The sequence below is a fragment of the Centrocercus urophasianus genome, unplaced genomic scaffold, assembly GCF_019232065.1.
Source record: "Centrocercus urophasianus isolate 14NV4802_14NV808 unplaced genomic scaffold, USGS_Curo_1.0 seq_36, whole genome shotgun sequence".
NCBI lineage: Eukaryota > Metazoa > Chordata > Aves > Galliformes > Phasianidae > Centrocercus > Centrocercus urophasianus.
Window position 1 is genome coordinate 3,606,077 of NW_024884933.1, and position 22,382 is coordinate 3,628,458.

Consider the following 22,382-nt stretch of genomic DNA (forward strand, 5'->3'; position numbering starts at 1 on the left):
TTGCAGTGTCAGGGATTTAAGACTTTTTAACTCCCCCTCCCCCCCTTTTTTTCTCTGCTTGTCTGAGCAGCTCCGGGCTCCCCCGGCATCGCTTCAATGCGAGGACCCGTCTGGCACTACTTATGCCAGGTCCTGCCTCCCTCGCAGGAGCAGCAGTCTGCAACTTTTGCTGCTCTAGACAGCACTTCATCTCTGAGAAAGCAGAGCTCTGCACAGTGGATTTGGGGTAAGAGAGGCAACTTTGGAGGGAGGGAAGGAGGGTTTCCTAACCTGGTTTAGTGGAAGATCTTTCCTTTGCATGCTTATTTTTGTTGTTGTTTCCTTTTTTTTTTTTAGGAAGGAGGCATTTTAAAGGGAAATCCTTCCTCCTCTCTTATAATTGATATGAGATTAAACCAAGTCCAGCTTATGGTGGGTGACTGCTAATTAAACTTAATCCATTTCATTTCCATTCTACCTTTTTAATTCTCCTTGGGACCGATTCAAGGGAGGCTGAATCACAACAAATTATCATTATATTTTTTAATCTGCTCTTTAAAACGATAAGAAAAAAAGCAAATCGAACCCACTGCAATTACTCGTCGGGAGCTCTGTTTCTGCATTCTCTGCCCATGGCTGCTCCAGTCAGGTGGTGGGATTTCAGTGCCGCTGGGCTGGTGCAGTTGTGCTGCAGTCCGAGCCCCGTGCTGAGCTGCAGCGCCTTTGCAGGAGTGCATCAGGACGCGCCGGCTCGCTGCTGATGCAGCACTTCGCGAAAGGAAACTTCCTGCACCCCCCTCCTTCCCGCACCTCTCCGCTCCGTCACCCCTCAGCCGGGGGCTGCGCGGCGGGATCGGGGTCGGGGGGGCGGAGGGCAAACGGGAGCCCGCAGGATCCTGCGGCTTTAAGGGTGCGGCGGAGCCGGCGCTCCCCCCGCGCCGCAGAGCCCCGCCGGCCGCCCTAGCCTCGCTCCGCAGCCTCTCCGGCCGCCCTCCCCGTGCCCCGGCACCGGGCCGAGGGAGTCCCGCAGCGCCCGGCGCACACCGCGGCTCCGGCGCCCTTCTGCCGTGTCCTTGTGCGCTCGCGTCTGCTGATCCGGCCTTTAGAAGGCAGCGTGTGAATCCAGGCAGGGTGGTCTCGTGCCCTCTGAGCATAAAGCCTTCAAAAGTTAAATTTAACCTGGAAATGCCTTAGCGCAGCCTTTTGCTCCAGGAATATAACTCGCGTTTCTGGGAGAAATGTGCATTCCTCGTGCTATTTGCTAATGGTGTGCGGAGTGCGTTTATACCTGCGAAGTGTAAAAATTCACTTGGTCGTGGAGGTGCTTGGCAGCAACTCGCGTTTCCCTATTTTAAAACCACCTCTGCTAACTGCAAGGTACCTTCTTGCCAATCCCACAGACTTTGTAGCTGTATGAATTAATGGGGGAAGGGGGAAAAAATGCAGTTTGTGCAATTACCGATTCTGTTGAAATAGCAGTGCAGTGAGCTGTGCTGAAATCCCTGTAGATAGGGATTTCATTTTGTGTTCCCATGTGGGGGGGAAAGCTACTGAGCAGCTGGTTGTTACCGCACTGCCCATTTAGGTCCCTGGGGCTGCTGTGGAGTTGCTGCTGGATGACATTAGCAGTGCCTGAAATGACCAAGTATTCAACTTGCCCTTTTTTAGCCTTTCACCACCAGGAAGGGTGTTCTTGGCCCCACTGAGGCAGAGGCAGTTGTCTACAGTTTTGTTTGAGTGGTAAGTGCGTATTTACATTGATTACATCTGTAATTATGGTGGTTTTTATCTTAGACTTGCACAAGGACTGGGAAAAGTCAGGCAGATCTGTAGGAAAGGTAAGCATTACCCTCATGGCTCTGTTTCTCAAGGTCGTGCAGCGCAAGCTGATGGTAGAGGATAGTAGAGGCATTGCCAGCTGCAAAGTCTTTGTTACGTGCAATGAAACTTGTGGGGCTTCCATTAGAGCTCTCTGGCTTCTGTCTTGAGGGTGCAAAAGGAATCACAGATAACGCAAGGAGCAAACCTTCAACTTTGTGTGATGTAAGTGAAAAGCTAAAGTGATAGAGAGCCTCAAACTGGTTGTGATGCGGAGACAAGAAGTCTCATTGCTAAGGCTGTTACTTATTTTTCCTTACGTTATCGTATTAATGAGTTAAGAGACTCCATTTGAATGCCTGAGTTTGGCCTGTTTGAAGAACCGCTCTTCTAACTGCTGGGATGGGAGCAAAACTGTAGTAACTGAGCTTGGTGTAAATCACTGAGGGCTAAGGAAGGTGATGGGGTGCTCCAAGATATGGGTACTGTGAAGGCAACTAGCATAAAAGTGTATCAGTCTGTGCCTTTACAACAAAAACATGTTGCAGAAACAAACTGCTCTCAAATTGAACAGGAGAACAGGCTTCATCAGAATCGTTAGAAGTCACAAAAGGGTATTGCCAGGGAAATGGCTGCCTCCTCTGGAGTTCAGCTCTCTAGAAGTGAGCACAAGATGGTTTTGAAAGGACTCCTTAAAAACCTGACAGGATGACTGTACCAGATGTAGAAAGTCAGAATGATCACAGAGGGCAAAAATGAGATGAATGGAGGCTTGTGCATTTTGCACGTGCTGAAGTGTCGTCCTGTGGTGATCTCTTCAGGTGAAGTACAACTGATTATGTTCTACTGAAAGCAAACTAAGGGCAAAGAACCCCTCAGTGCTGAGCAATGGGAGGACAGGTTGCAAAAGATGAGCCACTGCCAGTGCCTGACACTCAGTGCCAGGGAGAGGGAAGGAAGGAAGGAAGGAAGGAGGACGTACTCAATGCTCTGTCCTGTTGCATCCAATGCTGCCCCAGCAGGTCTTGCTTTGCACACCTGAGGCATCTTCAGTGCACATTAAATCATAGTAGGAGCTCACAGCACCTCTGGTACCACCGTAGACTTCTGTACCATGCCCATGGTTATCCACTGTGATAAATATCCAGAAAGAATGAATTTAACATGTCAGTGCACTGAAAAGCCTGAGTCAGTGTGTAAATTGTGTTTCTGAAATCTAGATGGTGCTGCATCTGGTGAAAGACTGTTTTTTTGGCTGATATCCTCCTTTAATGCCCATCTCTGTTCTGGAAAGGAGTGTGTTAGTTTTTCTGGCTGCTATTAATGCTAGAATGAGATCTAGCATTTGGGCTGCCTGGCTGCCACTGCTGGTTGTTTGGTTTTTGTGTAAGGTGTCTTGAAACAAGTGCTAGGTTTATAACTTGTAAGGAGGATGATCACCGGTGCCTGCTCTTGGGGTTCATGAGCTTAAAGATCTGCCGCACCAAATTCTTCTTAGTTAAGGCCAGCATTGGCACAGAGCTCGGGCAGTCTGCTCCACCACGTGCTGAATGAGTGGGGCTTAAATGGTGATTTTGTCTGTTATCCATTTCCGATGCCTGGTATCAAAACGGTTAAGAAAGACTGGGTCAAATGACAGCATGTATTTTTGGAGGAGAAGGTCATGGATTCGGTGTGATGCTCTGCTGCAAAAGGCATGAATCCTTTAAATATTTGGGTATGACTACAGTTTAACTCTTGCCCTTGGTGGTGCTTTGTCAAATGTGATGTGCTGCAATAGCAGGATGTATGACAGGCTCACAAATTCTGCTTGTTTCCAAGATAATGTGCTTCTTTTCCCCTGCCCCCCTAATTAAATATATGCTCCCTGGGTATTATGTGGCACTGCAGAAAACTTGCTGTGAATTGCTTTCTTGCAAGAGGTTTGGTTTTGAGAGGAGAAATTGAGGTGATCTGAGGAAGGGTCCCTTATCTTCTACAAAGGGGAATTTAAAAATTGCTACTGGACCCCACCTGGAGGCCACGAGCAGCGCTGGTTCAGGGAGATAACCTTGCCCTTCCTCAGTAAGTTCAGCACTTCTGCCCATTTTTTCCACAAACTTGAAAGATTTGGAGTGGGGCAAGGAAGAGAGGCTGCTTCTTGCAAAACCTCTGCAGATTCTTCCACTGGGCTCTTGCACTGCAGCGTGTGGAGTGATGGGGAATGCAGGGGGCGGAGGCGCTGTTGGCTGTCTCAGTTGTGCAGTGTGATGCACCAGTGTATTAAAAAGCCTTACCAGCTGCTGTAAATTGCTTTCAGCCCATCCCCGTCTGACATGTGAACACAAGAATTCCCATGTGCCAGGAATCTTAATATTTGTTGGTTGTTTATTTTTTTTTTTTTTTCCCTCTATTTCTATGCCTGGGCATAAATGTCCTTAAGATGTAATTTTTCCTGCTCAACCATTAGAATTTCTAATTATGCTGGGAGCGCCGAGCTGCAGCAGGCTTGCTGTTCAGTTGCCCTCCTTGTGCCTTTCCCCTGCTTTTCAGACAACTGGTCTTTTTAGGAGGGAGAGTCCCTACTGCTGAGTGAGCAAGAACTGAAATTTGGTAAATCTAAACGGGTTTTAATTTGCATCAATATTCTGCAGAAAATAACTGTTTATAAACCAAGGGTGAAGCTTACCTCATTTGAAAAGCTTACATGTGATGAACGGAAAGTACTCTGTTCTTAAGGAGCAAAATTAGTCAAGGATGTACTCATTGAAGTTATCCCACGTTTGGTTTAGCAGCAAAAATTGTTGAATCCTGTGAAAACAAAATGAGGTCCTTGCTCAATGAGATATTCAAGAAGAGCACAGAATTGGCCTTGAATGAGCTGCTGACCTTGAATTGTTGGTGAAAAAAGTTGAGATTACAATATGTGGATTGCAATTTAGCGTCGGTCCTAAGTATGTTGTCATTAGGTTCATTAAAATAAGATGGAGAGTCGTCTGATTAAATACACTTCGATTAAATTGGGGAGGATTAAGGGGAGAGATTTTCAGATTTGAAGGTCGCTATCAGACGGGGAAGAACAGTGGGGAAGATGTTGATTGGGGTCATCCCTGAGGTGCTGTTGTAGCTCCTGAGCTCAGAAGTGCTTCCCTACGCATCCCTTCTCATAGGGAATGCCTGAGTGCAACTTTATGCACTGTGACAAATCCACTTTTTTGGTAGAAGTAACTGCTGTGCCATTGCAGCAGTGCTGTCGGCAGCAGAACATGCAGCCTGTCTCCTTGTGCCTTTTGTGGAACTGCTCAAGTGCCTGCTGTGCTTCAGAGCAACACTTGAACCTCTCCAGGCAAAGATGGGCATGGAGCAAATGTCCTTGAACTGGAAGGCAGGAAGAAACTGAGCACTGAAACCCATCTCTGGGTTAACTTGGGCCGTGGACAAGCTTGTGGGTTACGATGGGGTCGCAGCCATGAGGGAATGGACCTCAGGCTGAATACTGGGATATGATCCTGGCTCTGAGGCCTTCTTGCCCATGGAGCTATTAGAACCAGCATCTCTCAGGGAAGAGATGCTCTGCAGAGAAGCTGTGTAAATGAGGCCATGGCACACAAAGGGTCAAACTGAGCAGGATTCTTGAGTGTACCTGGAGGAGTTTAGAGGAGGGGTGGTACAAGTGAGACTGGGACCTGCAGACAGGTGAGGCAGTCCTTCAGCCTCCAATTACCACGTGTCAGCTCCTCTGCTCTGGTTAGGTGGGGGAGAAGTGCAGAGGAGGGAACTCTTTGTGGTTTGCTGGCAAGTCACCCTCTCTTTGATGCACTGCAGCAAAAGCCCTATCTGAACTCTTCAACGAAGGACATTGCAGGGAAGTGGGGGGGAACAACTGAAAGATGCTGCTGCCAGCACTGTGACAGCCAACCCCTGTCCTCTGCTCCCCCCACGGTCGTTTAGCAATTGAGTTGGCCAAGACCCTTGCCCTTTGTTTGCAAGTAGAATGCAGTGTCCTTTTCCTGGATGTCCTTCAGTTGCAATGAGGGATGGTGCTGCCTGTGGGCATCTCCTCGAGGGGTTTTATTATAGCAATTTCAGTAACAGCCATGATGAAGAAGCAGCAAAGCAATGAACTGAACTTGGGTGCTGAGCCACCACTGCAGCATCTGCTCTGCACCTGCCAGAGCCAGGATGCTTTCGTGTTCTGGGGACTGAAATGATGGATGTAGCGCATCGCATAGCGGCATGTTAGTGGCAAAGGAGTGCAGAGCAGGGAGATGGATAACTGCTGATGCAGTGCAGGTGACACTTGGACTGTTGTTGCTGCAGCATGCGCAGGGTGTCTGGACTGAGACAAGATAAATGGCAATTCATGCATCTTATCTACCAGGAATTGAATCTCTTCAATTCATAACAGCCCATTTTTGCCCACCTCCCGCCCCAACAAATAGATGATTACTGCAGAGAACGTGGCATCCTATAGGCCGCACGGTCGGAATACCTGTTCTGCCCCTCCTAGAAGAACTGCAGCTGAAGCAGCTCAGGGTAGAAGATGACCCCGGCGCTCTGTGGGCCAGCTGCAGTCTGCGGAATTCTGGAGTGCTCTCAAAGGGGATGTCCTACTGTGCTGCTTCCAAGCTGGACCTCCCTGTGGCACAGCCTGCGGGCAGAGCAGCGTTCAGCCGCCGTGCTCTGGAAGGAGTTACAGGAAGGTATGGTAAGGCCTTTGAATGGTTAATGTTAACCTTTAACTCCTCATTCTGCAGTCACGATATTGAGACGGAGAGGGGACACTTGCTTAAATTAGCTTATGTGCAGTTTGTTGCAGCGTTAGTAAAATAATTGCTTATCATGGGAGCAACAAAGTTTGCAGGGGAGTTGAGATGTAGAAAAACTTGCAATAGCAGATTTTGCCTGTGCTGACCATTCCTATCCCATGTCCGAGTTGAACACGTATGCGATGAATGTGTTTCTGCTGCTAGATAGCATTCATGATATTAATACTTAGCTGATGTTTATTTTCAGGCTCTCTATTTTAAGAAACTGACTCAGATTTACATGGGATGAGTGCTTCTGGTAACAAAGCTCTTAATGCAGAGCCCAGTTACTGGCAACGTTGGTGTGTTTTGTTGTATAAACAACTTGCATGGCACAATATCTAAAAACAGCCACTAGAACTGTGAACAAGGCACTGGCATTTGTGCGCCCGTACAGCTTGATTTGTAGTTGAGCTCTTTCTCTGTGTCCTGAAGGGCTGCAGTTGCAGCCAAGAAGGATGCAGAGACCTCTGCTTGTATGCTTTCAAAAGCTTTGAACTGCTGCAGTTCTATTCTTGATGACTGCTCTGTGCAGTGCTGTCTGGATGGGCTCCAAGCTGCAGAAATGGGTGGGGAGTTGAGACAAGGATTGATTTAGGAAGAGCCCTTACTGCATGGGAGTCATGTCAAGAGGAGTCATGGTACTGCAGCAATGCTAGAGGAAGTGTGGCCAGGGTAAAGAGAGATGTGTCATCACTGTTGTCCCTGTGCAGTTGCCTATTTGTGAAGGCAGATGCTGCTTCATGGACTTCCCTCCCTATGCAGCACTGCAACCTGGGCACCCGAACTGGACCTCATTGCTGGCTAGCTGGCAGTTTCATTTCTTCTGCAGATATGAAGCATGCAACAAAAATAAATACCTGCAATCTGGGAATCTAAGGAGGGAGGAAGAAAAGATCTCTTGAACAGCTTGAGCAAAGTGACTGTTCTCCTTGTGAACTGGTAGGAAAAAGCATGATGAGCAACTCCTGCTGTCCTTCTGAAGGACTCCTGCATCTGCACTCGTCCTTACTGCTGCAGCCCTGTGACCCTGGGTGCCTGCAGCCCTGGTGGAACATCTGCCATGGAATGAACATGCATGTGGTGATGCCTCAGGGGCTGCTGGCTGCCTGTCCCCCAGCAGAGGGAGGCAGGTGTATGCGGAGTTGCATGCATGCAGCAGCTCTGTGCTCTGTCAACCTTCCTCTAATTAAAAAAAAAAAAAAATCCCTCACCAAAAAGAGTCATATCTCTTGCTGCTTAATGATAAAGCCTTTGAATAGCAGAGATTTGCTACCTGTAATTGCTCCAGCTAATCCTACCAGCAAGCACTGTCCTTCACCTAGGCTACTATTCTTAGTTCAGTCCCCGTTGGATGCTTGACAGGGTAAATGCTAAGGAAAGATTAATTGAATGAGAGAATTTGAAAGTATTTTCATGTAAAGCCATGCAAGAGATTGATGGAGGCCCTGCTCTCCTTCTTTTCTGCAAGAGGTAAGTCAAGTATTGATATGCATGCTAAGAAAGTGGAGGAAATGCTATTGAACTTAGTGACCTGTGGTTAGCCCTCACCCTACCCGAGGGAGTTGACTGAATGACTTAAGTTTCTTGTGACTCTGCTCTCGTGACCTTAGGACAAAAGTCTGCCATTTGTCATCTTATGTTTTTTTAATCTGTTGCTGGATCTTCAGCTTGCTGCTCTTCATCTGCTCCATCAGCTAATGAGCAGGATCCCTGTGCCACCCAGGCCCTGCCCTCATGTGTGAGTGCAACACTGGGGAGGAGAGATGTGGTTCTGGAGGAGATCAGAGGCTGTCTGAAGAGTTGTCTGCTATTACAGGAGTAACGTGACTGCTGTGTCATTCAGCTTTCCTGTCTGAGTCTACAGGGACAGCATTTGCATTGCAGGAAAGTAGAATATGTCAGAGTGCCTCAGTGTTGGGCTTTTGCCTGGCTGGGAGCTTCAGTGTCTCAGTCCATTTGGCACAAGTCCTTTCTAGCAGGGCCATTGCAAACATGTTGATGTGTTGAGGTATAGCTACACCTGGTGTTTATGTCTGCATGCCTTTTGCTGTGTGGCATATGGAAACCTGGTATGTGTGTGTCCTTGCTTCAGTTTGTATCTGATCAGCAGCAGAGAGATGATCAGAGGAAAATCGTCATAGAATCATAGATATAGAATCACAAGGTTGGAAACGACCTGCAAGATCATCCAGTCCAACCACCCTCCCATTCCTATCAGTACCACAAGCTACTAAACCAGATCTCGTAGCTCCTCATCCAGGTGCCTCTTGAACACTGCCAGGGACGGCGACTCCACCACCTCCCTGGGCAGCCATTCCAGTGCCTGACAAATCCTGATTTTGCAACTGGTGCGTGGCTGAGCAAGGCCACTGAGACACCAGAGTGGATGGGGCACTTCAGATGGAGCAGTCAGATGCTTCAGTCAATGGCCCAGATCTTCATCCCTTGCTCTGTGCTTGAATTACTGTGGTTCCTTCTGCTAATTGTTCTGCTTCTGTTTCTGCAAAACGGGGAAATGTTCGCAGGCTGCTGTGAGGCCTAATTGTCCACTAAATGCAATGAATTTGCTGGTGTCCTAGGAGACAAGGAGCTTCTGGGAGATGATGCTCTGGGTGATGTCTGAACAGGTTTTTGGCTATGTAATGAGGCATGCATGAGTGTAACGTACCTGAGCTGCTGTGTTCTGATGGGGGAAGCTAATCAGCATGTGGTAAGTAGGGGTAACTGCTACATTAGACCATCACCTGTGAGGTCATCTTTCAAATAAAATATCTTAAATATCATCTTTCTTCACTCTTACATGAGACATGCTTTCATAAATGACTACTGAGATATCTATACATACATTCCTCCACCATCTTCACTGATTACTTGTCTTTTCAAACCCAGCACAGCTGGCTATTGCAGTACCATCTGTGCAGCCAGGCGTGGGCAGCCAGGACACAGGGACTGAGGAGGCTCACTGAGTTCTGTAGGCTCCTGCCTCATCACAGTCTTTCTGTTCTTGCTGCCGGAGCTCCAGCAGTTCATTTTGTTACTTTTTCATTGTATGTGAGGCAAAAGGAAACCCAGCATTGGCAGGTGTGCTTGTTCTATGTGATTTTTTTTTCCTCTGCTCTGAAGACCAAAAAAAAAAAGTTGTTTCATACTGGCTTTGTTCCTTGGCAGTTAGGTGAAAGTTTTGTTCATTCTTCACATAACCTTTTCTTTAAAGAAAACACTTACTGGCCCGGAAATACAGAGAGGGTGACTGTTGCAAGCCTATTTTTGTCTGCCTATAACTAGAACCCACACAGACTTGAAACATGAATGTAAAATTTAAAGCAAAACTGCCTGGGCACGATGCTCTCAGGGTGACAGAGCAGCCTGTGTGCCAAAGACAGAGAGGAACAGTGCTGACCTCTTTGGGAGCTGCCCCTCTCCACTCACTGATACCTGATTGCAGGCTCAGTTGTTTGCTTCTAATGTCAGATGCTCACTGTTGGATGTTTCAGCTCTTCATCTGATTCATTTTCTCCTCTAGATTTTTATGAATTGAAAATAGGAATATGTTTATATGCAGAGGACATGGGAGTTTATTCAGACTATAGGTGCAGCTGTAATTTCCCACAGGGACATTTCTTGGGTTGCAAGGCTATTGCTGCTTCCATGCAGTTTTAGATCTTGTAAATCTGTGTTAGCAGTTGTGCAGCTAGAGAAAGGATGTAGGTCTTTCTAATCCTGAATCTGCTTTCTTTAGTGGTAAGCTTGTTCTTTAGCTGGCATTATGTGAAATAGTGTGGAGAACAGAACTATGTGGCATGGCTTGTTGGAAAGGTTCCTTTAGGCTTGCAGGAAATTGAATAATAGAAATGATCACTGTGCTACTCCATGCCTTTTTCTCCCCTGCTAGCTTAGCTTTCTGCTGCAGCACAGCAGACTGCTTCACTTTGAACAGCTGTCTAGCATCCCTAACAGATGCTCTTTGTAGAAGCTGCTACTTAGATTGAAAGAATTACTAAATGTTTCCTCAGCTTAAAGTAGGCTTCATGTTTGCACTGTTCCAAGGGTAGTGGTGGAGGCTGTGTCTGCAGTGCATCTGCTGAGTAGCAGTGTATTCACTGATACCAGTCACTTTGCTCTGGATTGATGGCTGTACAACTGAAGAGACTTTGCCCCCATCTCATTAGCCATAATTGTCCTTTACAAAGTATGCAAATGCACGCATGTGCACCTGCACCAGCAGACAGCCTATGGAGAAACAGCCTCCAAAGGAGCTCAAGAGAGCTGGATCTGTATCTGAGCTGTCAGGTCATTGGGTTGTCCTCCTCTGGCAGTTTCTCTTAGCTTATGTTCAAGTTCTGGGTGGGTAATGAGTCCTGGTCTCCAGCCTTCATCCACTCAATTGCTACAGCAAAACTTCAGCAGTGAGTGAAGTGATGATATGTTTAGACTCCAGCTGTTATTTCAAGTCCAGCTGGCAGATGAGATGTCTTCATGCTCTCAGACAATGGCAAATAAAGGGGTATCTGAGTTGGGCTAGCACACCCTCACTGATCTGATACTTGTGTTAACTCCTGATAACACAGGCTATGAGCTTGTGCACACAGTTAATCCAACTCTGCTGAAGTATGGCGAGATAAACTGAGGGCACTTATTCAAGCAGATGACACTGCAATTAGATGCCTTTCTCATTCACTTGTTGCTGAAGTTTCCTGACTTAGACTCCAATGAAGATATTTTCACAAAGGCAGATGTAAAACAGGTTGTTGTGGTTTGTCAGGTTTGTATGAAGACCTTGAGCCATGTTAGATTTAGCTTCTGGGAAGTGCTCATGAGACAATGCCAAAGGGCTTGTTGAGTAGGCATGAATTCTTTATATAATAAATACAACTGTGAACACAATAAATGCTATTGTACATGCAATATTTATGTCTATTACCAGGCCAATGCTGCATTTAAGGCAAATGGTTTCTATGTTTGGCAGAAGTGGACGTTTGCAGAGTCCTGCTGTGCTTACCAGAAATGAATCTTGGGGAAAGCCTGAATTCTTTACCTGTTTACCGAAGACTGTGTTGCATATATGTTAAAGGAATGTCCTTTTCAAGGGGAGAGATAGCATGACTTCTGAATCTATAGTACCTTTAGATGGGACAGGCTGGAGTGGATGGGGAGCGGTTGAGATCTTAAAGAAAACACTGAGATAGTGTGGAGAGATGTTTTGCCCTTGGCAGGTGAAGTGGCAGTGTGGTGAGTCATGTCTTGGATACAGGATGGAGATCAACAAACTGGCTGCACTCTGTGGAGAGAGTAATCTCCCTGTAATCTCCCTGTATTTACGTATCTTTCTTAGCTAGCATTAAAACCTACTGCCAACATCTGTACGCAGTAGAAGTTTTTAATGCATGCATGATATTGTGATTAGGGATAACTGTGCAGGTAATGTATGAGTTCAGGTCAATCTCCTTTTGTATCGTAGTTCTTTGAGAATGGAAGGGATCCACTGAAGTAATCTGACAGCTGAGCAGCGATAAATCATTTAGCTAGTCTAATAGCTTGCTGGGTTGAACCAGAGTGCTGGAAAGGTGAATCACCTTCATTTGAAGATTAAATAAACCACTATTGGCTAGCTACTGAATTTCAGTCCCTATTGTCCTGTCAGAGTTTCTCTGTTTAGTTGAAGCTGCATCTCTGCAGTTGGCCTTCAGCTGGGGTTTTTCTGCCTCCATCTGCTGCAGTTGTGCAGCAGCATTCAGCATTTCTCTCTGAGAAGTGCTTCTTACCCTGTAAGCAGGTTGCCTGAAGGCAGCTTGGTTTAGCAACAAGAGCACTCACCGTCAGTGAGATGGGTTCAAGTGCTTCTTAAGAGTCACAGGGCCTTAAACTCTCATCAAGTGTAAGCTGAGCTGTAACTACTGTTAGCTCCTTTCTGAGCTCTGGAGAGCTTCCACTGGTGAGACCCATCCTGTATGAGCCTGGGAAGGATTATGGCTCTGAAGTGGCAACAGCTCTTTCGGGTTAGAGGCAGCAGTTGCCCTTTGTGGGGCAGGATGCCAATCTGCCTTCAAAAACTGTTCAGTGATGGTGCCAGCATGCCTGTGAGAAGCCTTGGATTGCTGGCTTCCAGATATGTGCACTTTAATGATGTTGTTAAGCTTAATCTTTCTATTCAACCATGAAGTGTCTGAACTGTGCGGGCAGCCATCAGAATTCCCTTGTTCTGTGGTGGCTGCAAATAAAGTGTATTCACAGCATTTAGACTTCCTTTGGTTATGTCAGATTAATACCCACCTCTTCTTGCCAAGTCTCAAGCATTTGGCTTCAAACCCTGCATTCAGAGGTAGCTTCCAGGCCTGCCTTAACCTGTGGTGATACCATAATGCCAACCCCAAGGAACCAGCATGCAGCCTGGAGCTGGCTCAGCCTCAGGTGGGGATGCTCCTCTGCAGCTGCAGCCTGGGTGAGGCGATGCAGGGATGAATGGCTGGGCTGCTGTACAGGACCAGGGGATCACAGCACAGAATGGTTGGGATAACTTCATGCACACAAGAGTAGAGATTAATCCAAGCTGTCTCAATGCAGTGTGGTTCCCTCAGCCACCTCTCATCTTTCTAGCTATTGTTGCCTTTTTAATTTTTTGCAAGCTTTGTGTTCAGTTTGGCTATCAGAACCAGCTCTTGCTAGACACTGCCTTGCTGAGTGGGGGCACTCAACCTCTGGTGAAAGCTTTGGTGTTTGTGGCACTTTCTAAATTGAAGCTGCAGTCAATTGCTGTTTGTAAATATGCCAACAAGTAAGTACTTGTTTATATAAAAACTGTGGGAATTGTTAGCTTAGAGGCAGAGATAAGACATTTTTCATTCTTTGGCAAACCATTGCCTTGCTAACAGAGATGCTGGCATTTCAGGGCAGCTGGGCACAAACATTCTCCTACATTCAGCCCTTTTCTTGCTTCTAGAACAGACTTTTTTTCCCCCTACGCTTGTCACTCTGGCCAAGAGGACTTAGAATCTAAGGGAGAATGGTAAATGTCTGGGCTGGAGCCTGTTTTATAAACATTTTTATTCTTTCCCTCTTCAAAATAGGGAACTTGCAAACTTCTTTTCCTAATGTACAGACTGAGACCAAGAGGCTGTGCAGGGCTGGGGAAGCAGAGCTCAATCAGTGGAGCCTGACAGGGTCTAGCTGAGCTTGCAAGAGAGTGACTTGTCAAATTTTTTAATAAATAAAACCTTCGGAGCAGCCTGCAGACCAACATTGTAGCGAAGGGTTCATCTGGAGGAACTGAAAGCAACAGGGTTGAGAGGAAGCAGATGCGGCACGTTCTTGCATCCACTGCGCAACAGCAATTAACAGCTGTTGGGGATCGAGGTGCCCCGGCCCTCCTGCAGCCTTGCACGGGAGCCGGGATCGCAGTTTGGGGCGGGCTGGCAGGGGAAGCCTTCGCCCCCCTGCGGCCGGTGGATGCGGCACGAGTCCCAGTAGTGTCATCAGGGACCGCGCTGTGATCGGAGCTGCGTTACGTTGCTTTGCTAAGGGAGAGTCCCGCATTCATCCCCACGTGGCTTTCCTCGGGGGAGATGAAAGCCAGCCCTCGCTGCCACGCGGTGAGCCGGGGCGGGCAGCGGGGCTGGAGCTGTGCGAGCCGGCAGCCTGGGGGAGAGGCTTCCGTGGGACTTGTCCGGGCTTGTCGGGCCTCGGCCCGGCCCCGGCCGTGCGCTCGCAGGGATCGCCCCGCTCGATACGGACGAGCCCCAGGTGCGGGCGGTGCCGCGCTGCCCGCCTGCTCTGCTGCACGGGATGTGAGCGGCGCGGAGGTGAGCTTCCCGAGGTCCTGGGGTCGCGCAGGAGCAGCTGATGAGCTGATTTGTTACTGGGGTGTGGTGTTGACTTTGCACTCCTTTTGCTTTCCCTTTGCGTAGCCCCTTTGCCTGCAGGAATGGAGCTCCCGGTGAAGGGGTCCCAGGAAGAACCAGCACCCAAACAAGCAGTCGTGGCCTGTTTTGTGCCCTGCTCTTTGCAGGGAGCTGGCAGCTGTGCTGCTCTCGCTGAGCACCAACTGTTCTCTCCGTCCTATTTCCAGTGCTGCTGCTGGCTCTGTAGGCTGTTCTCATAACCATCTTGTAATGGAAAGGGTAACGTGGGGAAAGAGAGCTCTTCTGTGTGCCGTTTGATCCTTCTATTGAGCAGCAAAAGCACCTTAGCCATACCTGCCTGTGGGTGTCCTCTGCATGGCTCACCTGCTTGTTGGGAAGTTTCAGGTGTCTGTGCAAACTGCCCAGTGGTATTGTCTGGTATCTAGGTAGCTATTGGATTACACGGGAGGTGAAGGCATGCTGGAAAGGAGTGGCTCAGATGAGAATTGAAGGCACCAGGAGTCATTTCAGATCAGAGGTAAGCCAGTACGAGCCCATTGGAGCCCATTGAAGTACATCTGTGTGCACCAGCACAGGGCTGTGCTCTGGTATTTGGTGGCGTTTCCCATTCTGCCTATCTGGGACATCTCAGTGAGGTGGATGGCTGTGATGTTTTTCCTCTGTATTTTGAAAAGAGGGCCATGCTTAACTTTTTCACCCATGATACAAAATCGTGTAATTTGTAAGCAAGATGTACCTCTGATCTGTGCAGTGTGTTTTGGTATTTTATATGCTGTGTCTAAGTGTGCTTTGGACTTCCCACTTAGCCAAAGAGAGTTTGATTGATTATTGACTTAATAACTTTCATGTGGCATGGGATGCTTTTTAATTTTTCATTTAGTAGACTAGAGATAAGATGGGTCATTTTGCAGGAGCCGAAAGGGAACATGTACTGCTTGGTTACAATTGCCGTTCTAGGGTAGCTTCCCTAGCTGTGCTGCAGGCAGCACAGTGCCCTTCCCCAGCCTTGCTATCAGTGTGCATCTCATCTCCTCGCACAGATGGGAAAGCCAGAAAGTGCTGAAAGCAATCGTGGTCTTCACATCTCCCCCATGGTTTGGTGGTGGATGGGGAGCACCTTTCTGCATAGAGGATGATGGCAACTTCTGTCTGTCTATGTTTGGAAGAGAGGAAAGAGGCCAGTTCAGGAGATTGAGAGATCCTTCATTGTTCTGGCAAAGGAGGAAGCTGTGCTTGACAAGCAGGAAAGGACAGAACTGCTGTGACAAAGTGAAATGTGTGCTGTGAGTCACTCTGGCGGTGTCTCTTCTGTCCCAGCAGATGGAATTGCAGGGGGCACGTCAGAAACTTCTTTGGTTAACCTTGTCTTTCCCAGGCCTACCTAAGCTGTAAAACCACGGGCTTCTTGACTGGCATGTGGAGTAGGCATGAGCTGCTGACAGCTCTTGGATCCGGGTTTATGATCTATAGCTAATGCTCATGCATTGCTTGGTTAATGAGTCACGGGTGCTTAGGTGTGGTGCACAGCCCTGAGAGCTGCAGTGCACTGTGCTCTGCCCACCTCACATACTGAATAAGCAGGACTCCAGGACAGCCTGGTGTGCTTTGCTTTGCTGCAGAATGGAGCCAGCCAGGGGATGGAGCAACCTTACTTCCAGGAGCTGTTTTAGTATTACAGCCTTGGATAGATGGTCTTTTTCAGGAGTCATTGCTGGAGAGCATTCTGCCCGTGCCACGTTTCCAGAGATTAATGCCACTTGTGTGGATGTGAGAGCTAACTCAGCTGCTAGCAGAGCTGTGAGCTGTTTCTGTAAGCTCCAAAACAGCGGATTTGTGAAGCCCTTCTCTAAGATACCATGCAGGAAGATCCAGTGTTATGGCATTTGACAAATGGTCATGGAGCGTATATGTTAGCTTCTGCTAAAGTCTTTGGGTGATGAAATTCAATTTGTGTGGGTTTTGTTTAAGTTAGATAAACTTTGGGAGTGAGGGAGCATTGTGTAAAGGAAAGGGAAGAGATAATATGTGGGAAGTTCAGTGTGTGAAACACCAAGGTGTGTCAGTTCTCTTGATAACACAGGTGCTGGCTGTCCTGACGGTGAGACTGGGCTGTTTTAAGTAGATTGCCATTGAAGTGAAGATATGAGTGCTAGACATCTCTGAGCTTCTTCAGGAAAGAGGAAACAAGGCAAGGAAACTTCCTTAAATGGTGTTTGGAGGTGAAGAGCAGGACATACTAGGATGCAGAAATAGTGAGCATTTTGCTTCACAGATAAAGAAAAGTGAAATCAAAAGATAAGCTGCGCAGAATCCTGGAATGGACCTTAAAGATCATCCAGTTCCAACCCTTCTGCCATGGCCCCATCTAAACTGCGTGTGGGGCATCCACAGCTTCTCTGGGTACAGCCTTACCACCTGCATAGCAAAGAACTTCTTCCTTACTTCTAATATAAGTCTACCTTCTCTTAGATGAAAGCTGTTACTCCCTGCCCTGTCACTGTGCTCCCTGGGAGCAGCCCCTCTCTTGCTTTATTTTAGCCCCCGTTAGGAACTGGAAGGCTGCTGTAGTGTCTGCTCCTACCTGGCAAATGAATTGCTTAACTCTGCTGTGGAGGAAGGTACAAGTCCAGTGCGTGGTGTGTGGGAGGGTTTCTCCTGCACTGTATGTGGAGGAGCTCAGTAAGCAAGGTGTATGTTAATTCCATGGCTTTTTTTTTGTTTTAATGTGGGGATTTAATATTGCATAAGCCAGTGAGATTAGCAAGGCCCAGCGAGACATGCAAGTGAAGATTGATTTGGATGAGATGTGGTAGATCTTAATTCCCATGCCTTTTAAGGGGTGGGAGAAGATTGTTACTTTGAAGGAAACGTAGGGGTATCCTTAAGTGCCCCATGCTGTGAGAGCATTAGTGTCTGTATTGCTGGATGGATGAGGTGAGGTGATTCTGGCTGATAGACACAGCTGTCCTGTAGGTCGTAGTAATGTAACCTGCGCTGCTTTCCTCAATTTTCTCTACTATATCTCAGTTTCTCAGAGTGCAGAAAGGTTTGTGAAAAGAAGCTGCTGAGGCAGATGTGGCTTCTACGTGATCAGGGGCTACAAAACTGCAGCTTGTTCCCTGCTCAGCTGCAGTAAGTGAGCCTGTGACCAGAGGCTGTGTTGCTCTGAGCTGAGTGGCCAGCTGAGAACCAGGAGGGTTTGGAATGCGGCAGGCTGGGGCTCTGCCTTATGCCCGCTGATCTGCCTGCCGCTTACCCATCCTGGGCAATTTTTGCCTGTCTTTGTGCTTTACAGAAAGGAGTTGGTAGTGTGCTTTGCTTTCCCTTAGTTCTGCTTTGTTTCAGACAGCCTGTGACTCACTGCGAAGCTATTGCCCCGTGTTCCTACAGCCTTGAGGCTGGCCTGGTGGCAGAAGGTGGGGTGGAGTTGCAGCTCTATCAAGAAAGCCGGAACTGCCTGAGTTAGCAGTGGCTCTGAATAACAAAGCAGGTGTCTGCACCTCCCTGGAGCACAGCGTCCCAGCGCCGGCAGCAGGAGGCTGGAGTCTGTGCAGAGCTCCGATGGACTTGGGGTGCTGCTGCCTGCAGGATCACCTCCTACAGAACTGTAAGGAACAGGTAAATCTCTCCTCTAGGGCTTTGTCAGTGCATCATCTCACAAGGAAAGCTTCTCCTGTACGATTAATTGAAGGCAAACGGGAGGTGTTAAGCAGTTTGTCTTGTACTTGGGGGAGTAATATTCTGTAGGAAGCTGGGAGATGAGACGTGACAGAAGTATGATTGTGTTGAGCAAGCATTGTAGGAGTTGTAACGTAGAACTGTTTCATGGACAGCTTGTTTGCATCCCTCAGGTGTTACAGTAGGAGATATTATAATGAAAACTAATTTGTAAAATTGAGGAGAAACTAACCCCAAACCCAAGATCTGCATATTGTAGGGATATGTGTTAAATCAAAGTCAGAATTTATCAAATGTATTATCTTAAAAAGAGGAACCTGTCTTTTATTACAAGTCAGGAAAACTGTTTGGAGAAATAAGATGTTTACTCTTCTACCTGAAGGCTGGTAATAGCAAAGCCAAGCAGCTTTAGGAGATGGAACAGAATTTGCTCTTGTTCTGCAGCCGCTGCTGGAGGTTTGCTGCAGCTTGAAGATGGTTTTTCTTGGCATAGCAGTTCATCCTAGTCAGCAGAATAGGCTCAGCTAGACACAGCTTTTGATTCGGTAGTGTAGAAATGGACAACATTGCTGAAATACCTGTACGAAAAGATTGAGTCTCCTGATCTAGTTTAGAAATTAGCCTTGCTTTAGGTGGGCCGTTGAGCTGGCTGATGTGCAGGAGTGTCTTCTAACATAAATATTTCTGAACTTTGATAAGTGTCATTTAATCTTTTCATTTGGATTTCCTCCTGTTGCTGAGTTTCACCCAGAAGTTTCACAGGTGAAAGTTGAAGCTTTGCTTTGCCTTAAAACTAGAGTACTTGGATCCCCAGTGAGAGAGGATCTGCTTGCATCAGCTTCCAGCAGTTGTTTCCACCTTCAGAAAAACCCTGGGTAATTGTTCAGGTATCAGCTCAAGGCTTGTGAGTGGGTCAGTTGCAGCTTAAAACTCCCCTTGACAAAAGGAAGATGACAATGCTGGGAGTGAACTTGAAATAAATGTGCTTGATGAAATGCAGCTTATGGTATCACATAGCTCAGTGATGACAGTGATTCTGCAAATCTTACCTGACTGGACTTTTTACCTTTCTTGGAATGCAGTATTTCCGTAACGGGAGAGAATTACCATCCTCCACACCCCTCAGCTTGTTTTAAAGTGGTGCTTTCTTTACAAGCCAATTCAGTGTACTGTTATGTGATCCAGCAAACTTGTTCCTGTTGCTTTGTCACCCACAGGGTAACACTGAGGTCACTGAGAAGTGAAGCAAGTCTTATGTTATCTAGTCTAAAGGGGAAACTGCCTTATGAGGGGAAATTTGTAGCCCTTACCTGGTAAATACAGGTAAAAGTGTGATGTGTAAGCTTCCAGTGACACCCCTGGCCTTGAGATTGTACTCCAGCATGCTAACCTGCTCTATGCTGTCGTTGTTTCCAGTCTCAATTCATAAAGCAGAATGCTGTCCCTGTGTACACAATAACAGTAAATTTGCCTGATACTTGGACTAAAGAGAGACGAAAAAGACTTGGTGTTGCACAAGCTGCTGAACCAAGAGAGGTCCTCAGCTGTTTGACCAGCATTTTTGTACTGTTCTTCCAGCTCCAGACTAGCCAGACTGCTTGGTTTCCCTGTGAGACTTCAAAGCTAGCTATCCATGCCCTCCCACAGCAGTAGAAAGTTTCAACTGAGTGTTTCATTTGTGCTTTTCCTAAAGCAATGGAACTCCTACAGGTGAGAAGCAGCAGAGGGGATGTCAAATGATTTGAAAAATTAAAAGCAGGACCACTGCCTGCTGCACAGATACAAGGCTGTTCCCCAAAGCATCTTTCTCTGGCCCTGTTGTGCTTAATTTTTAGTGCCTCAAAAAAGTTTTACAGAACAGCCAATTCTGCAGTCTCATTTCTCCCCAGAGGAGGATGAGAGATGAAGTAGTATCTTCCTCTTCTGTACCTGATTGCTTTGCTCTTCTGTAGCTGTGCTTGTCCCTGACCTGGTAATTGCCTTTGAGGTAGTCTGGTTTGTTCTGATTCTGATGGGAAATGCTGGATGGATGATTAGGTCATTGTTTAAACAGACAGCTCGTTCCAGAGTGGGACATGTTTTCAGGGCAAGAAGGAAGGGACCGTTGTCAGGTCTTGATTCTGATGTTTTGAAATTGTTTGCTCTCTTCCTCAGGATGAAAAGGCTTACAGTCAAGAAGTGATTTGTTAATTAATCGCTGCTGTCTTCTGGGACACAGGGAATGGAGCCGCTGTTCTGTTATCGCAGTGCCTGGTGGGTATCTGTTCTGTGCTGTACTGATTGATTGGTGTGCAGTTGCAGTTCTTCATTTCATCTTTGTCAGTCACCTCTGATAGTACATAAAGGGCACAGGCTCTCTCTGTCAACTACACTGCCATACTGTTCAATGGAAGCCACTGAACTTCATCTTGTGACTTTGTGATAAACCCAGCAGGTCTGTCCTGGGTTACTGTGGGTCTGCACAGTACATACTGCATGTATGGCAGACGCCATTCTGAAGGCTCAGTGACAGCCAGGGGCTTGGGATTTAACATCTGCTTCTCAGTTCGAGGCGTTGCTGAGTCTTGCCTTTCAGCTGAAGCTCCTGCCTTCCTTTGTGAGATGGAAGGCTTCTGATTCTTGATGCAAGGTGAATCAGAGAGCGGGAAAGAATTTTGTCATGGTGCTGCATCTTGCTATCCAAATGCAAGCTTATCTTTGAATTTTTGGTATTCCTAACGTGGGGAACAGTAGGGCAGAGAAGGCTTAGATGTCTCAGAATGTGTATGGAGCATTACCAGAGCCTCACTGAAAGAAATTGAAGGCTGGTGAAAGCCAAAGTGAACTTCTGGTCATACAGCATATTTTACCTTTATATTGCAGTGTCACACAAGACTCCCTAGGTGTAATAACCTGCTTGTGAGGCTATGATGCAAGAGTTGAGGAACTGCTTTGCCCTGAAGGTTGCCTTCTCACATGCTCAGATGTTTCCAGGAACTGAGGAGTGCAGGATTGCTAGATAACACCACATCTAGAGCATCTCAGGCTGTTCCACATGGATGATAGGGAAGTCAAATGGCTTTAATACATGTGAGTATAGGTTCCCTTTTTAATTTATTTTTCTGCAGATGGTTGTGTTTTCAGTGAGTTCTCCTTCTAACACCACATGTGACATAAGAGCAAAGCTGTGCAATCACGTGAACCCAGCAAGAGTTCAAACAGTCTTGTGCTTTAAGCTGTTAAGCATCTGGATACACTTCATTGTTCTGCTGCCTTGCCTGAACAGTGTTGTGTGAAATTTGGAAACTGAGATAAGGATTGCAGACATGAAAACTGGTTTATCTTGCTAGTATTTGTAATGCATGACTGGTGGTCAAGAACAGAGTATCTGTCAGCTTATAGCTTTGAGCCTCTTCTCCCTTGAGAGCTGTTTCCATTAGTACTGTTGCAGTTGCATCACTGACTCTTTCTTTGTCCCCAGACTCTTGCCTTCTGTGAATGAGAAGAAAGGAGAAGACTGAACATGCTGCCCTAACTTCTCTCCTTGCGTGATGCCAGCTGTGAGTGTTTCTTTGGCAGTGTCTTAGCTGGTTGTTGTGAGCAATAGTTAAGGAAGCAATCAGCAAGTATACTGCCCTAGAAGTGCTACACATTGTTGGGCCTGCTTCAGATCTCCCTGGCATGAGAGGTGGACGGGGATCCTGGTTGGGTTGCTGCCCAGATGTACTGTTTTGCATGGGAGCTTGGGTTGTCTGAAGGAACAGAGGGCTCATGTAAGAAATGCTGCAGGATGCTTGATGTGGCCACTGCATCAGGCGTAAATGAAGAAAAGAAGATAAACATGTTGCAATTTGATTTGCTATTCCTTTTTTCTTTCCACATGAATATTGCTGAGAATAAAATTCCTGCTACTAACACTGCAAAAAAGCAATACTAACTATTGGGAGAAGGGCTGCTTTTAGGGAGAATTCATCTTAGCTTCAGGCTCAGGCTGGTGATGTCAGGCTGGTAATGACATTGCTTTGAGCCTGCTGTGGGAACAACTCACCTGTAGTCATTATTTCTGTTGGCTGCTGGTCAGCAGGTATGTATGGCAAGTATATGCAGTCAGTGGTCAGGCACCCAAGAACTTAGCTGATCTTTCTGGAGAGGAACTAGATTTAAGTGATGCAGTCAGCTATTTCTCCTTACCTTGTTTAGGTAGGAGTGAGACAAGGGAGATTTCTGGAGAAGACGAATCTAAGATGATAGCAGTTATTGTGTGTGTGTTGGGGGGGTGGAG

The 22,382-nt window shown here is 47.0% G+C and overlaps 1 protein-coding gene across 14 annotated transcripts in view; it reads left to right on the forward strand.

The window, feature by feature from the left end:
* GPR157 (G protein-coupled receptor 157) overlaps positions 1–22,382 on the forward strand; it is a 43,556-nt gene that overhangs the window by 7,344 nt on the left and 13,830 nt on the right. For 3 of the 14 annotated variants that reach the window (XM_042831455.1, XM_042831452.1, XM_042831454.1), the window contains exons 1-4: positions 14,428–18,061; positions 20,276–20,374; positions 20,984–21,190; positions 21,582–21,660. The gene's annotated coding sequence lies outside the window, so the exon portion shown is untranslated. Of the gene's footprint in view, positions 1–1,696; positions 1,720–14,306; positions 14,384–14,427; positions 18,062–19,699; positions 19,832–20,275; positions 20,375–20,983; positions 21,191–21,581; positions 21,661–22,382 lie in introns of those variants that run through there. The other 11 variants (XM_042831447.1, XM_042831446.1, XM_042831441.1 and 8 more) reach the window with 11 other exon arrangements.